Source organism: Anomaloglossus baeobatrachus, unplaced genomic scaffold, assembly GCF_048569485.1.
Source record: "Anomaloglossus baeobatrachus isolate aAnoBae1 unplaced genomic scaffold, aAnoBae1.hap1 Scaffold_3299, whole genome shotgun sequence".
In the NCBI taxonomy this organism is placed as follows: Eukaryota; Metazoa; Chordata; class Amphibia; order Anura; family Aromobatidae; genus Anomaloglossus; species Anomaloglossus baeobatrachus.
In genome coordinates, this window is record NW_027442681.1 from 1 (window position 1) to 16,069 (window position 16,069).

Here is a 16,069-nt window from a genome sequence, read left to right on the forward strand (position 1 = left end):
GACGGAACACTGGCGGCTTGTCACAATGCCCCCCGATGACATCACAATAGCGCTGCTGCCTAGAAAACAAGCTGCGCAGAAGAAGTTGTTCTTTGGGTGGGAGGGTGGGCTAGTGGAAGGAGGGGGCAATCTCTTTTTTTCCCGGGTGGTAGGGGGATGACAGGAGAAGGGAAGCGGGTGGTGAGAAAGGTACAGAGGGCAGGGTTTGGGGGCTGGGAAGGAAAGGGAAAAGATTAGGGTTTGGGGATGATGAAAGGGCTTTCTACGGGTAAGGATGGCAAAGGGTGGCAGTGACGGAAAGTCAGGCAACCTGTCCTGTCCGTCTTTTTGTATCGTGAATTGGAAAGACTGCAAGGGGGAGGGGAGTTGCTTGCGCCCTAAAGGAGGAGTTATTCAGATTCATTGCAGTGGGCGGCGGCTGCAAAACGCACCATTCTTCTTGTTTTGGCTCTGCAAAGCAGCCTTTTCAAGGGTTGGCTTGGGTGACAAAATGTCTTGTGTAGGCGTGGGTTTGTCTCCCTCTCGCTCTCTCTCCCTAAGATGTGTCCGGCATAGGCCAGGGTGCCACTCGAGGCCCAAACCAATTCTGGTTATCGCTTCTCGGCCTTTTGGCTAAGATCAAGTGTAGTATCTGTTCTTATCAGTTTAATATCTGATACGTCCCCTATCTGGGGACCATATATTAAATGGATTTTTAGAACAGGGAGATGGAAAAAGAGCTTGCTCTGTCCACTCCACGCATTGACCTGGTATTGCAGTACCTCCAGGAACGGTGCACCCCTTCTTAACCCAGTTTCCAAAAGCAGAACTCAATTCACCTGATTCATATTAGCCCGATTTAATGAATTGGAAGAAAGCATACGTCTTCATATGCACCTCAATTTGGCCCATTCACTTTTCACACTTCCTCCTTTTGTTTTTTATCTTTCACACTTTTGACTTTCTTTATTCATCCAAATAGCAAACTCATCACCACTCAACCTGACCAACTCGGCTATGTCCCCGTGCTGCAGTTCTCTGTCTTATCTAGATCATTTGCAATTGAATGGAATAGATCCCTTTTGGACAAAGTGGATTCACCTGCTGCTGCAGTGACCACAGGTGTGATAACATCTAGAATTGGCATCTGGTGCGATCTCTCCGCTTCCACTCCAAAGAAAGTTACCTGTTTATTCCTATCATGCATTGGTTTTTGGGGTTTTCTTTGAGTAATGATGATCTCTTTAGTAGTCTGTTGGCGCCCTCTCCTGGAGGAATAGTTTGCTTGCTCTTGGACATTCTAAAAGAGAGGTCATGATAGACATTGAGCTTCTGAGCTCAATTGGGGACAGTCATGGGTGATGAATGTTTGCAACCTACTGCGAAGCCTCATACCGCAATATAAGGAACGTCAAATACTAAGAAAGGGCGGCCTATGAAAGAATTACTACTTTCAATAAGTACACTTAAACGGCTAATTGGGAATAGAAAAACTGTAAAAAGCCCTCTGAGAAAGCCCCCCTCTAACCTTTGATAGTAAGCTTTTCTGTAGTCTGCCTGTTGATGTATTTTCCGTTTGAACTGTGCACAACATGAAGAGACGGAACACTGGCGGCTTGTCACAATGCCCCCCGATGACATCACAATAGCGCTGCTGCCTAGAAAACAAGCTGCGCAGAAGAAGTTGTTCTTTGGGTGGGAGGGTGGGCTAGTGGAAGGAGGGGGCAATCTCTTTTTTTCCCGGGTGGTAGGGGGATGACAGGAGAAGGGAAGCGGGTGGTGAGAAAGGTACAGAGGGCAGGGTTTGGGGGCTGGGAAGGAAAGGGAAAAGATTAGGGTTTGGGGATGATGAAAGGGCTTTCTACGGGTAAGGATGGCAAAGGGTGGCAGTGACGGAAAGTCAGGCAACCTGTCCTGTCCGTCTTTTTGTATCGTGAATTGGAAAGACTGCAAGGGGGAGGGGAGTTGCTTGCGCCCTAAAGGAGGAGTTATTCAGATTCATTGCAGTGGGCGGCGGCTGCAAAACGCACCATTCTTCTTGTTTTGGCTCTGCAAAGCAGCCTTTTCAAGGGTTGGCTTGGGTGACAAAATGTCTTGTGTAGGCGTGGGTTTGTCTCCCTCTCGCTCTCTCTCCCTAAGATGTGTCCGGCATAGGCCAGGGTGCCACTCGAGGCCCAAACCAATTCTGGTTATCGCTTCTCGGCCTTTTGGCTAAGATCAAGTGTAGTGTTGTTCGAAGAGGTGGTTTAAGCTCCAGGCCACCATAGTACAATGATACAATGCACACTGGAAGGTTGCGCTTGCTAGTACTCTGGGTGGATAGTATATTCATCTAGAGGAAAACATGGCCCTACCAGGATCGAGGCTATTAGACTGAGTAAGGGTGGGGGGCTATGGTACAACGTGCCCCAGGACTGACGACCCTGGAGTGAGTCTGAGCTTGCTGGCTTGGGACCCCGGCAAGCCTTGGGCTCTGTAGCACACCGTACCTTGCCTTTTCATACTTTTTGAGCATATTATCCTATCCCGGCCTTCTGGCTAGGAAGGGAAATTTTTATAATCCCGGTCGGAGGTCTGGTCAGCTTTGGGCTGAGAAACTAACACCCGGTTGGAGGTCTGGGTCAGCTTCGGCTGAGAAACCAACACCCGGTTGGAGGTCTGGGTCAGCTTCGGCTGAGAAACCAACACCCGGTTGGAGGTCCGGTTAGCCTTGGGCTGAGAAACCAACACCGGTTGACGGTCCGGGCAGTTTCGGCTGCGAAACCAACAACTAGTAGCTCTCTACTCCACTTGGGTAAGATGCCTGGGTGGACGCTGGGAGCAACGACAAGGCTCAACCAGGCTTCGGCTTGGGGGAGCACCGAAGATCCCTGACCCTTGCTGTGGCCTTCTGGCTCGGAGGGACGGGGTTGATTTTTGGGGACCCTCTCCTCACGGTGGGGTCCACACGAATCCTAGCCTTTGCACTGTTTTTGGTGTGACTTCGGTCATGCATTTTTTGTGGTGCTTTGGAAAGCTTCATTAAATCAAAATCTGTTCTTATCAGTTTAATATCTGATACGTCCCCTATCTGGGGACCATATATTAAATGGATTTTTAGAACAGGGAGATGGAAAAAGAGCTTGCTCTGTCCACTCCACGCATTGACCTGGTATTGCAGTACCTCCAGGAACGGTGCACCCCTTCTTAACCCAGTTTCCAAAAGCAGAACTCAATTCACCTGATTCATATTAGCCCGATTTAATGAATTGGAAGAAAGCATACGTCTTCATATGCACCTCAATTTGGCCCATTCACTTTTCACACTTCCTCCTTTTGTTTTTTATCTTTCACACTTTTGACTTTCTTTATTCATCCAAATAGCAAACTCATCACCACTCAACCTGACCAACTCGGCTATGTCCCCGTGCTGCAGTTCTCTGTCTTATCTAGATCATTTGCAATTGAATGGAATAGATCCCTTTTGGACAAAGTGGATTCACCTGCTGCTGCAGTGACCACAGGTGTGATAACATCTAGAATTGGCATCTGGTGCGATCTCTCCGCTTCCACTCCAAAGAAAGTTACCTGTTTATTCCTATCATGCATTGGTTTTTGGGGTTTTCTTTGAGTAATGATGATCTCTTTAGTAGTCTGTTGGCGCCCTCTCCTGGAGGAATAGTTTGCTTGCTCTTGGACATTCTAAAAGAGAGGTCATGATAGACATTGAGCTTCTGAGCTCAATTGGGGACAGTCATGGGTGATGAATGTTTGCAACCTACTGCGAAGCCTCATACCGCAATATAAGGAACGTCAAATACTAAGAAAGGGCGGCCTATGAAAGAATTACTACTTTCAATAAGTACACTTAAACGGCTAATTGGGAATAGAAAAACTGTAAAAAGCCCTCTGAGAAAGCCCCCCTCTAACCTTTGATAGTAAGCTTTTCTGTAGTCTGCCTGTTGATGTATTTTCCGTTTGAACTGTGCACAACATGAAGAGACGGAACACTGGCGGCTTGTCACAATGCCCCCCGATGACATCACAATAGCGCTGCTGCCTAGAAAACAAGCTGCGCAGAAGAAGTTGTTCTTTGGGTGGGAGGGTGGGCTAGTGGAAGGAGGGGGCAATCTCTTTTTTTCCCGGGTGGTAGGGGGATGACAGGAGAAGGGAAGCGGGTGGTGAGAAAGGTACAGAGGGCAGGGTTTGGGGGCTGGGAAGGAAAGGGAAAAGATTAGGGTTTGGGGATGATGAAAGGGCTTTCTACGGGTAAGGATGGCAAAGGGTGGCAGTGACGGAAAGTCAGGCAACCTGTCCTGTCCGTCTTTTTGTATCGTGAATTGGAAAGACTGCAAGGGGGAGGGGAGTTGCTTGCGCCCTAAAGGAGGAGTTATTCAGATTCATTGCAGTGGGCGGCGGCTGCAAAACGCACCATTCTTCTTGTTTTGGCTCTGCAAAGCAGCCTTTTCAAGGGTTGGCTTGGGTGACAAAATGTCTTGTGTAGGCGTGGGTTTGTCTCCCTCTCGCTCTCTCTCCCTAAGATGTGTCCGGCATAGGCCAGGGTGCCACTCGAGGCCCAAACCAATTCTGGTTATCGCTTCTCGGCCTTTTGGCTAAGATCAAGTGTAGTATCTGTTCTTATCAGTTTAATATCTGATACGTCCCCTATCTGGGGACCATATATTAAATGGATTTTTAGAACAGGGAGATGGAAAAAGAGCTTGCTCTGTCCACTCCACGCATTGACCTGGTATTGCAGTACCTCCAGGAACGGTGCACCCCTTCTTAACCCAGTTTCCAAAAGCAGAACTCAATTCACCTGATTCATATTAGCCCGATTTAATGAATTGGAAGAAAGCATACGTCTTCATATGCACCTCAATTTGGCCCATTCACTTTTCACACTTCCTCCTTTTGTTTTTTATCTTTCACACTTTTGACTTTCTTTATTCATCCAAATAGCAAACTCATCACCACTCAACCTGACCAACTCGGCTATGTCCCCGTGCTGCAGTTCTCTGTCTTATCTAGATCATTTGCAATTGAATGGAATAGATCCCTTTTGGACAAAGTGGATTCACCTGCTGCTGCAGTGACCACAGGTGTGATAACATCTAGAATTGGCATCTGGTGCGATCTCTCCGCTTCCACTCCAAAGAAAGTTACCTGTTTATTCCTATCATGCATTGGTTTTTGGGGTTTTCTTTGAGTAATGATGATCTCTTTAGTAGTCTGTTGGCGCCCTCTCCTGGAGGAATAGTTTGCTTGCTCTTGGACATTCTAAAAGAGAGGTCATGATAGACATTGAGCTTCTGAGCTCAATTGGGGACAGTCATGGGTGATGAATGTTTGCAACCTACTGCGAAGCCTCATACCGCAATATAAGGAACGTCAAATACTAAGAAAGGGCGGCCTATGAAAGAATTACTACTTTCAATAAGTACACTTAAACGGCTAATTGGGAATAGAAAAACTGTAAAAAGCCCTCTGAGAAAGCCCCCCTCTAACCTTTGATAGTAAGCTTTTCTGTAGTCTGCCTGTTGATGTATTTTCCGTTTGAACTGTGCACAACATGAAGAGACGGAACACTGGCGGCTTGTCACAATGCCCCCCGATGACATCACAATAGCGCTGCTGCCTAGAAAACAAGCTGCGCAGAAGAAGTTGTTCTTTGGGTGGGAGGGTGGGCTAGTGGAAGGAGGGGGCAATCTCTTTTTTTCCCGGGTGGTAGGGGGATGACAGGAGAAGGGAAGCGGGTGGTGAGAAAGGTACAGAGGGCAGGGTTTGGGGGCTGGGAAGGAAAGGGAAAAGATTAGGGTTTGGGGATGATGAAAGGGCTTTCTACGGGTAAGGATGGCAAAGGGTGGCAGTGACGGAAAGTCAGGCAACCTGTCCTGTCCGTCTTTTTGTATCGTGAATTGGAAAGACTGCAAGGGGGAGGGGAGTTGCTTGCGCCCTAAAGGAGGAGTTATTCAGATTCATTGCAGTGGGCGGCGGCTGCAAAACGCACCATTCTTCTTGTTTTGGCTCTGCAAAGCAGCCTTTTCAAGGGTTGGCTTGGGTGACAAAATGTCTTGTGTAGGCGTGGGTTTGTCTCCCTCTCGCTCTCTCTCCCTAAGATGTGTCCGGCATAGGCCAGGGTGCCACTCGAGGCCCAAACCAATTCTGGTTATCGCTTCTCGGCCTTTTGGCTAAGATCAAGTGTAGTATCTGTTCTTATCAGTTTAATATCTGATACGTCCCCTATCTGGGGACCATATATTAAATGGATTTTTAGAACAGGGAGATGGAAAAAGAGCTTGCTCTGTCCACTCCACGCATTGACCTGGTATTGCAGTACCTCCAGGAACGGTGCACCCCTTCTTAACCCAGTTTCCAAAAGCAGAACTCAATTCACCTGATTCATATTAGCCCGATTTAATGAATTGGAAGAAAGCATACGTCTTCATATGCACCTCAATTTGGCCCATTCACTTTTCACACTTCCTCCTTTTGTTTTTTATCTTTCACACTTTTGACTTTCTTTATTCATCCAAATAGCAAACTCATCACCACTCAACCTGACCAACTCGGCTATGTCCCCGTGCTGCAGTTCTCTGTCTTATCTAGATCATTTGCAATTGAATGGAATAGATCCCTTTTGGACAAAGTGGATTCACCTGCTGCTGCAGTGACCACAGGTGTGATAACATCTAGAATTGGCATCTGGTGCGATCTCTCCGCTTCCACTCCAAAGAAAGTTACCTGTTTATTCCTATCATGCATTGGTTTTTGGGGTTTTCTTTGAGTAATGATGATCTCTTTAGTAGTCTGTTGGCGCCCTCTCCTGGAGGAATAGTTTGCTTGCTCTTGGACATTCTAAAAGAGAGGTCATGATAGACATTGAGCTTCTGAGCTCAATTGGGGACAGTCATGGGTGATGAATGTTTGCAACCTACTGCGAAGCCTCATACCGCAATATAAGGAACGTCAAATACTAAGAAAGGGCGGCCTATGAAAGAATTACTACTTTCAATAAGTACACTTAAACGGCTAATTGGGAATAGAAAAACTGTAAAAAGCCCTCTGAGAAAGCCCCCCTCTAACCTTTGATAGTAAGCTTTTCTGTAGTCTGCCTGTTGATGTATTTTCCGTTTGAACTGTGCACAACATGAAGAGACGGAACACTGGCGGCTTGTCACAATGCCCCCCGATGACATCACAATAGCGCTGCTGCCTAGAAAACAAGCTGCGCAGAAGAAGTTGTTCTTTGGGTGGGAGGGTGGGCTAGTGGAAGGAGGGGGCAATCTCTTTTTTTCCCGGGTGGTAGGGGGATGACAGGAGAAGGGAAGCGGGTGGTGAGAAAGGTACAGAGGGCAGGGTTTGGGGGCTGGGAAGGAAAGGGAAAAGATTAGGGTTTGGGGATGATGAAAGGGCTTTCTACGGGTAAGGATGGCAAAGGGTGGCAGTGACGGAAAGTCAGGCAACCTGTCCTGTCCGTCTTTTTGTATCGTGAATTGGAAAGACTGCAAGGGGGAGGGGAGTTGCTTGCGCCCTAAAGGAGGAGTTATTCAGATTCATTGCAGTGGGCGGCGGCTGCAAAACGCACCATTCTTCTTGTTTTGGCTCTGCAAAGCAGCCTTTTCAAGGGTTGGCTTGGGTGACAAAATGTCTTGTGTAGGCGTGGGTTTGTCTCCCTCTCGCTCTCTCTCCCTAAGATGTGTCCGGCATAGGCCAGGGTGCCACTCGAGGCCCAAACCAATTCTGGTTATCGCTTCTCGGCCTTTTGGCTAAGATCAAGTGTAGTATCTGTTCTTATCAGTTTAATATCTGATACGTCCCCTATCTGGGGACCATATATTAAATGGATTTTTAGAACAGGGAGATGGAAAAAGAGCTTGCTCTGTCCACTCCACGCATTGACCTGGTATTGCAGTACCTCCAGGAACGGTGCACCCCTTCTTAACCCAGTTTCCAAAAGCAGAACTCAATTCACCTGATTCATATTAGCCCGATTTAATGAATTGGAAGAAAGCATACGTCTTCATATGCACCTCAATTTGGCCCATTCACTTTTCACACTTCCTCCTTTTGTTTTTTATCTTTCACACTTTTGACTTTCTTTATTCATCCAAATAGCAAACTCATCACCACTCAACCTGACCAACTCGGCTATGTCCCCGTGCTGCAGTTCTCTGTCTTATCTAGATCATTTGCAATTGAATGGAATAGATCCCTTTTGGACAAAGTGGATTCACCTGCTGCTGCAGTGACCACAGGTGTGATAACATCTAGAATTGGCATCTGGTGCGATCTCTCCGCTTCCACTCCAAAGAAAGTTACCTGTTTATTCCTATCATGCATTGGTTTTTGGGGTTTTCTTTGAGTAATGATGATCTCTTTAGTAGTCTGTTGGCGCCCTCTCCTGGAGGAATAGTTTGCTTGCTCTTGGACATTCTAAAAGAGAGGTCATGATAGACATTGAGCTTCTGAGCTCAATTGGGGACAGTCATGGGTGATGAATGTTTGCAACCTACTGCGAAGCCTCATACCGCAATATAAGGAACGTCAAATACTAAGAAAGGGCGGCCTATGAAAGAATTACTACTTTCAATAAGTACACTTAAACGGCTAATTGGGAATAGAAAAACTGTAAAAAGCCCTCTGAGAAAGCCCCCCTCTAACCTTTGATAGTAAGCTTTTCTGTAGTCTGCCTGTTGATGTATTTTCCGTTTGAACTGTGCACAACATGAAGAGACGGAACACTGGCGGCTTGTCACAATGCCCCCCGATGACATCACAATAGCGCTGCTGCCTAGAAAACAAGCTGCGCAGAAGAAGTTGTTCTTTGGGTGGGAGGGTGGGCTAGTGGAAGGAGGGGGCAATCTCTTTTTTTCCCGGGTGGTAGGGGGATGACAGGAGAAGGGAAGCGGGTGGTGAGAAAGGTACAGAGGGCAGGGTTTGGGGGCTGGGAAGGAAAGGGAAAAGATTAGGGTTTGGGGATGATGAAAGGGCTTTCTACGGGTAAGGATGGCAAAGGGTGGCAGTGACGGAAAGTCAGGCAACCTGTCCTGTCCGTCTTTTTGTATCGTGAATTGGAAAGACTGCAAGGGGGAGGGGAGTTGCTTGCGCCCTAAAGGAGGAGTTATTCAGATTCATTGCAGTGGGCGGCGGCTGCAAAACGCACCATTCTTCTTGTTTTGGCTCTGCAAAGCAGCCTTTTCAAGGGTTGGCTTGGGTGACAAAATGTCTTGTGTAGGCGTGGGTTTGTCTCCCTCTCGCTCTCTCTCCCTAAGATGTGTCCGGCATAGGCCAGGGTGCCACTCGAGGCCCAAACCAATTCTGGTTATCGCTTCTCGGCCTTTTGGCTAAGATCAAGTGTAGTGTTGTTCGAAGAGGTGGTTTAAGCTCCAGGCCACCTTAGTACAATGATACAATGCACACTGGAAGGTTGCGCTTGCTAGTACTCTGGGTGGATAGTATATTCATCTAGAGGAAAACATGGCCCTACCAGGATCGAGGCTATTAGACTGAGTAAGGGTGGGGGGCTATGGTACAACGTGCCCCAGGACTGACGACCCTGGAGTGAGTCTGAGCTTGCTGGCTTGGGACCCCGGCAAGCCTTGGGCTCTGTAGCACACCGTACCTTGCCTTTTCATACTTTTTGAGCATATTATCCTATCCCGGCCTTCTGGCTAGGAAGGGAAATTTTTATAATCCCGGTCGGAGGTCTGGTCAGCTTTGGGCTGAGAAACTAACACCCGGTTGGAGGTCTGGGTCAGCTTCGGCTGAGAAACCAACACCCGGTTGGAGGTCTGGGTCAGCTTCGGCTGAGAAACCAACACCCGGTTGGAGGTCCGGTTAGCCTTGGGCTGAGAAACCAACACCGGTTGACGGTCCGGGCAGTTTCGGCTGCGAAACCAACAACTAGTAGCTCTCTACTCCACTTGGGTAAGATGCCTGGGTGGACGCTGGGAGCAACGACAAGGCTCAACCAGGCTTCGGCTTGGGGGAGCACCGAAGATCCCTGACCCTTGCTGTGGCCTTCTGGCTCGGAGGGACGGGGTTGATTTTTGGGGACCCTCTCCTCACGGTGGGGTCCACACGAATCCTAGCCTTTGCACTGTTTTTGGTGTGACTTCGGTCATGCATTTTTTGTGGTGCTTTGGAAAGCTTCATTAAATCAAAATCTGTTCTTATCAGTTTAATATCTGATACGTCCCCTATCTGGGGACCATATATTAAATGGATTTTTAGAACAGGGAGATGGAAAAAGAGCTTGCTCTGTCCACTCCACGCATTGACCTGGTATTGCAGTACCTCCAGGAACGGTGCACCCCTTCTTAACCCAGTTTCCAAAAGCAGAACTCAATTCACCTGATTCATATTAGCCCGATTTAATGAATTGGAAGAAAGCATACGTCTTCATATGCACCTCAATTTGGCCCATTCACTTTTCACACTTCCTCCTTTTGTTTTTTATCTTTCACACTTTTGACTTTCTTTATTCATCCAAATAGCAATCTCATCACCACTCAACCTGACCAACTCGGCTATGTCCCCGTGCTGCAGTTCTCTGTCTTATCTAGATCATTTGCAATTGAATGGAATAGATCCCTTTTGGACAAAGTGGATTCACCTGCTGCTGCAGTGACCACAGGTGTGATAACATCTAGAATTGGCATCTGGTGCGATCTCTCCGCTTCCACTCCAAAGAAAGTTACCTGTTTATTCCTATCATGCATTGGTTTTTGGGGTTTTCTTTGAGTAATGATGATCTCTTTAGTAGTCTGTTGGCGCCCTCTCCTGGAGGAATAGTTTGCTTGCTCTTGGACATTCTAAAAGAGAGGTCATGATAGACATTGAGCTTCTGAGCTCAATTGGGGACAGTCATGGGTGATGAATGTTTGCAACCTACTGCGAAGCCTCATACCGCAATATAAGGAACGTCAAATACTAAGAAAGGGCGGCCTATGAAAGAATTACTACTTTCAATAAGTACACTTAAACGGCTAATTGGGAATAGAAAAACTGTAAAAAGCCCTCTGAGAAAGCCCCCCTCTAACCTTTGATAGTAAGCTTTTCTGTAGTCTGCCTGTTGATGTATTTTCCGTTTGAACTGTGCACAACATGAAGAGACGGAACACTGGCGGCTTGTCACAATGCCCCCCGATGACATCACAATAGCGCTGCTGCCTAGAAAACAAGCTGCGCAGAAGAAGTTGTTCTTTGGGTGGGAGGGTGGGCTAGTGGAAGGAGGGGGCAATCTCTTTTTTTCCCGGGTGGTAGGGGGATGACAGGAGAAGGGAAGCGGGTGGTGAGAAAGGTACAGAGGGCAGGGTTTGGGGGCTGGGAAGGAAAGGGAAAAGATTAGGGTTTGGGGATGATGAAAGGGCTTTCTACGGGTAAGGATGGCAAAGGGTGGCAGTGACGGAAAGTCAGGCAACCTGTCCTGTCCGTCTTTTTGTATCGTGAATTGGAAAGACTGCAAGGGGGAGGGGAGTTGCTTGCGCCCTAAAGGAGGAGTTATTCAGATTCATTGCAGTGGGCGGCGGCTGCAAAACGCACCATTCTTCTTGTTTTGGCTCTGCAAAGCAGCCTTTTCAAGGGTTGGCTTGGGTGACAAAATGTCTTGTGTAGGCGTGGGTTTGTCTCCCTCTCGCTCTCTCTCCCTAAGATGTGTCCGGCATAGGCCAGGGTGCCACTCGAGGCCCAAACCAATTCTGGTTATCGCTTCTCGGCCTTTTGGCTAAGATCAAGTGTAGTATCTGTTCTTATCAGTTTAATATCTGATACGTCCCCTATCTGGGGACCATATATTAAATGGATTTTTAGAACAGGGAGATGGAAAAAGAGCTTGCTCTGTCCACTCCACGCATTGACCTGGTATTGCAGTACCTCCAGGAACGGTGCACCCCTTCTTAACCCAGTTTCCAAAAGCAGAACTCAATTCACCTGATTCATATTAGCCCGATTTAATGAATTGGAAGAAAGCATACGTCTTCATATGCACCTCAATTTGGCCCATTCACTTTTCACACTTCCTCCTTTTGTTTTTTATCTTTCACACTTTTGACTTTCTTTATTCATCCAAATAGCAAACTCATCACCACTCAACCTGACCAACTCGGCTATGTCCCCGTGCTGCAGTTCTCTGTCTTATCTAGATCATTTGCAATTGAATGGAATAGATCCCTTTTGGACAAAGTGGATTCACCTGCTGCTGCAGTGACCACAGGTGTGATAACATCTAGAATTGGCATCTGGTGCGATCTCTCCGCTTCCACTCCAAAGAAAGTTACCTGTTTATTCCTATCATGCATTGGTTTTTGGGGTTTTCTTTGAGTAATGATGATCTCTTTAGTAGTCTGTTGGCGCCCTCTCCTGGAGGAATAGTTTGCTTGCTCTTGGACATTCTAAAAGAGAGGTCATGATAGACATTGAGCTTCTGAGCTCAATTGGGGACAGTCATGGGTGATGAATGTTTGCAACCTACTGCGAAGCCTCATACCGCAATATAAGGAACGTCAAATACTAAGAAAGGGCGGCCTATGAAAGAATTACTACTTTCAATAAGTACACTTAAACGGCTAATTGGGAATAGAAAAACTGTAAAAAGCCCTCTGAGAAAGCCCCCCTCTAACCTTTGATAGTAAGCTTTTCTGTAGTCTGCCTGTTGATGTATTTTCCGTTTGAACTGTGCACAACATGAAGAGACGGAACACTGGCGGCTTGTCACAATGCCCCCCGATGACATCACAATAGCGCTGCTGCCTAGAAAACAAGCTGCGCAGAAGAAGTTGTTCTTTGGGTGGGAGGGTGGGCTAGTGGAAGGAGGGGGCAATCTCTTTTTTTCCCGGGTGGTAGGGGGATGACAGGAGAAGGGAAGCGGGTGGTGAGAAAGGTACAGAGGGCAGGGTTTGGGGGCTGGGAAGGAAAGGGAAAAGATTAGGGTTTGGGGATGATGAAAGGGCTTTCTACGGGTAAGGATGGCAAAGGGTGGCAGTGACGGAAAGTCAGGCAACCTGTCCTGTCCGTCTTTTTGTATCGTGAATTGGAAAGACTGCAAGGGGGAGGGGAGTTGCTTGCGCCCTAAAGGAGGAGTTATTCAGATTCATTGCAGTGGGCGGCGGCTGCAAAACGCACCATTCTTCTTGTTTTGGCTCTGCAAAGCAGCCTTTTCAAGGGTTGGCTTGGGTGACAAAATGTCTTGTGTAGGCGTGGGTTTGTCTCCCTCTCGCTCTCTCTCCCTAAGATGTGTCCGGCATAGGCCAGGGTGCCACTCGAGGCCCAAACCAATTCTGGTTATCGCTTCTCGGCCTTTTGGCTAAGATCAAGTGTAGTATCTGTTCTTATCAGTTTAATATCTGATACGTCCCCTATCTGGGGACCATATATTAAATGGATTTTTAGAACAGGGAGATGGAAAAAGAGCTTGCTCTGTCCACTCCACGCATTGACCTGGTATTGCAGTACCTCCAGGAACGGTGCACCCCTTCTTAACCCAGTTTCCAAAAGCAGAACTCAATTCACCTGATTCATATTAGCCCGATTTAATGAATTGGAAGAAAGCATACGTCTTCATATGCACCTCAATTTGGCCCATTCACTTTTCACACTTCCTCCTTTTGTTTTTTATCTTTCACACTTTTGACTTTCTTTATTCATCCAAATAGCAAACTCATCACCACTCAACCTGACCAACTCGGCTATGTCCCCGTGCTGCAGTTCTCTGTCTTATCTAGATCATTTGCAATTGAATGGAATAGATCCCTTTTGGACAAAGTGGATTCACCTGCTGCTGCAGTGACCACAGGTGTGATAACATCTAGAATTGGCATCTGGTGCGATCTCTCCGCTTCCACTCCAAAGAAAGTTACCTGTTTATTCCTATCATGCATTGGTTTTTGGGGTTTTCTTTGAGTAATGATGATCTCTTTAGTAGTCTGTTGGCGCCCTCTCCTGGAGGAATAGTTTGCTTGCTCTTGGACATTCTAAAAGAGAGGTCATGATAGACATTGAGCTTCTGAGCTCAATTGGGGACAGTCATGGGTGATGAATGTTTGCAACCTACTGCGAAGCCTCATACCGCAATATAAGGAACGTCAAATACTAAGAAAGGGCGGCCTATGAAAGAATTACTACTTTCAATAAGTACACTTAAACGGCTAATTGGGAATAGAAAAACTGTAAAAAGCCCTCTGAGAAAGCCCCCCTCTAACCTTTGATAGTAAGCTTTTCTGTAGTCTGCCTGTTGATGTATTTTCCGTTTGAACTGTGCACAACATGAAGAGACGGAACACTGGCGGCTTGTCACAATGCCCCCCGATGACATCACAATAGCGCTGCTGCCTAGAAAACAAGCTGCGCAGAAGAAGTTGTTCTTTGGGTGGGAGGGTGGGCTAGTGGAAGGAGGGGGCAATCTCTTTTTTTCCCGGGTGGTAGGGGGATGACAGGAGAAGGGAAGCGGGTGGTGAGAAAGGTACAGAGGGCAGGGTTTGGGGGCTGGGAAGGAAAGGGAAAAGATTAGGGTTTGGGGATGATGAAAGGGCTTTCTACGGGTAAGGATGGCAAAGGGTGGCAGTGACGGAAAGTCAGGCAACCTGTCCTGTCCGTCTTTTTGTATCGTGAATTGGAAAGACTGCAAGGGGGAGGGGAGTTGCTTGCGCCCTAAAGGAGGAGTTATTCAGATTCATTGCAGTGGGCGGCGGCTGCAAAACGCACCATTCTTCTTGTTTTGGCTCTGCAAAGCAGCCTTTTCAAGGGTTGGCTTGGGTGACAAAATGTCTTGTGTAGGCGTGGGTTTGTCTCCCTCTCGCTCTCTCTCCCTAAGATGTGTCCGGCATAGGCCAGGGTGCCACTCGAGGCCCAAACCAATTCTGGTTATCGCTTCTCGGCCTTTTGGCTAAGATCAAGTGTAGTATCTGTTCTTATCAGTTTAATATCTGATACGTCCCCTATCTGGGGACCATATATTAAATGGATTTTTAGAACAGGGAGATGGAAAAAGAGCTTGCTCTGTCCACTCCACGCATTGACCTGGTATTGCAGTACCTCCAGGAACGGTGCACCCCTTCTTAACCCAGTTTCCAAAAGCAGAACTCAATTCACCTGATTCATATTAGCCCGATTTAATGAATTGGAAGAAAGCATACGTCTTCATATGCACCTCAATTTGGCCCATTCACTTTTCACACTTCCTCCTTTTGTTTTTTATCTTTCACACTTTTGACTTTCTTTATTCATCCAAATAGCAAACTCATCACCACTCAACCTGACCAACTCGGCTATGTCCCCGTGCTGCAGTTCTCTGTCTTATCTAGATCATTTGCAATTGAATGGAATAGATCCCTTTTGGACAAAGTGGATTCACCTGCTGCTGCAGTGACCACAGGTGTGATAACATCTAGAATTGGCATCTGGTGCGATCTCTCCGCTTCCACTCCAAAGAAAGTTACCTGTTTATTCCTATCATGCATTGGTTTTTGGGGTTTTCTTTGAGTAATGATGATCTCTTTAGTAGTCTGTTGGCGCCCTCTCCTGGAGGAATAGTTTGCTTGCTCTTGGACATTCTAAAAGAGAGGTCATGATAGACATTGAGCTTCTGAGCTCAATTGGGGACAGTCATGGGTGATGAATGTTTGCAACCTACTGCGAAGCCTCATACCGCAATATAAGGAACGTCAAATACTAAGAAAGGGCGGCCTATGAAAGAATTACTACTTTCAATAAGTACACTTAAACGGCTAATTGGGAATAGAAAAACTGTAAAAAGCCCTCTGAGAAAGCCCCCCTCTAACCTTTGATAGTAAGCTTTTCTGTAGTCTGCCTGTTGATGTATTTTCCGTTTGAACTGTGCACAACATGAAGAGACGGAACACTGGCGGCTTGTCACAATGCCCCCCGATGACATCACAATAGCGCTGCTGCCTAGAAAACAAGCTGCGCAGAAGAAGTTGTTCTTTGGGTGGGAGGGTGGGCTAGTGGAAGGAGGGGGCAATCTCTTTTTTTCCCGGGTGGTAGGGGGATGACAGGAGAAGGGAAGCGGGTGGTGAGAAAGGTACAGAGGGCAGGGTTTGGGGGCTGGGAAGGAAAGGGAAAAGATTAGGGTTTGGGGATGATGAAAGGGCTT

General features: G+C 47.2%; 9 non-coding genes across 9 annotated transcripts; all 9 read left to right on the forward strand.

The window, feature by feature from the left end:
• Window positions 1–592: 592 nt before the first annotated feature.
• On the forward strand, window positions 593–783 carry LOC142270605 (U2 spliceosomal RNA). Its single transcript, XR_012735862.1, has one exon. It is a non-coding gene; the product is annotated as a U2 spliceosomal RNA (small nuclear RNA).
• Window positions 784–2,968: 2,185 nt separating this feature from the next.
• Window positions 2,969–3,164, forward strand: LOC142270606 (U2 spliceosomal RNA). The gene has a single exon (XR_012735863.1). It is a non-coding gene; the product is annotated as a U2 spliceosomal RNA (small nuclear RNA).
• Window positions 3,165–4,551: 1,387 nt separating this feature from the next.
• On the forward strand, window positions 4,552–4,742 carry LOC142270621 (U2 spliceosomal RNA). Its single transcript, XR_012735876.1, has one exon. It is a non-coding gene; the product is annotated as a U2 spliceosomal RNA (small nuclear RNA).
• Window positions 4,743–6,129: 1,387 nt separating this feature from the next.
• LOC142270633 (U2 spliceosomal RNA) lies at window positions 6,130–6,320 on the forward strand. The gene has a single exon (XR_012735887.1). It is a non-coding gene; the product is annotated as a U2 spliceosomal RNA (small nuclear RNA).
• A 1,387-nt stretch (window positions 6,321–7,707) lies between these two features.
• Window positions 7,708–7,898, forward strand: LOC142270645 (U2 spliceosomal RNA). The gene has a single exon (XR_012735898.1). It is a non-coding gene; the product is annotated as a U2 spliceosomal RNA (small nuclear RNA).
• Window positions 7,899–10,083: 2,185 nt separating this feature from the next.
• Window positions 10,084–10,279, forward strand: LOC142270607 (U2 spliceosomal RNA). The gene has a single exon (XR_012735864.1). It is a non-coding gene; the product is annotated as a U2 spliceosomal RNA (small nuclear RNA).
• A 1,387-nt stretch (window positions 10,280–11,666) lies between these two features.
• On the forward strand, window positions 11,667–11,857 carry LOC142270658 (U2 spliceosomal RNA). The gene has a single exon (XR_012735909.1). It is a non-coding gene; the product is annotated as a U2 spliceosomal RNA (small nuclear RNA).
• Window positions 11,858–13,244: 1,387 nt separating this feature from the next.
• Window positions 13,245–13,435, forward strand: LOC142270610 (U2 spliceosomal RNA). Its single transcript, XR_012735866.1, has one exon. It is a non-coding gene; the product is annotated as a U2 spliceosomal RNA (small nuclear RNA).
• Window positions 13,436–14,822: 1,387 nt separating this feature from the next.
• On the forward strand, window positions 14,823–15,013 carry LOC142270611 (U2 spliceosomal RNA). The gene has a single exon (XR_012735867.1). It is a non-coding gene; the product is annotated as a U2 spliceosomal RNA (small nuclear RNA).
• Window positions 15,014–16,069: the final 1,056 nt, after the last annotated feature.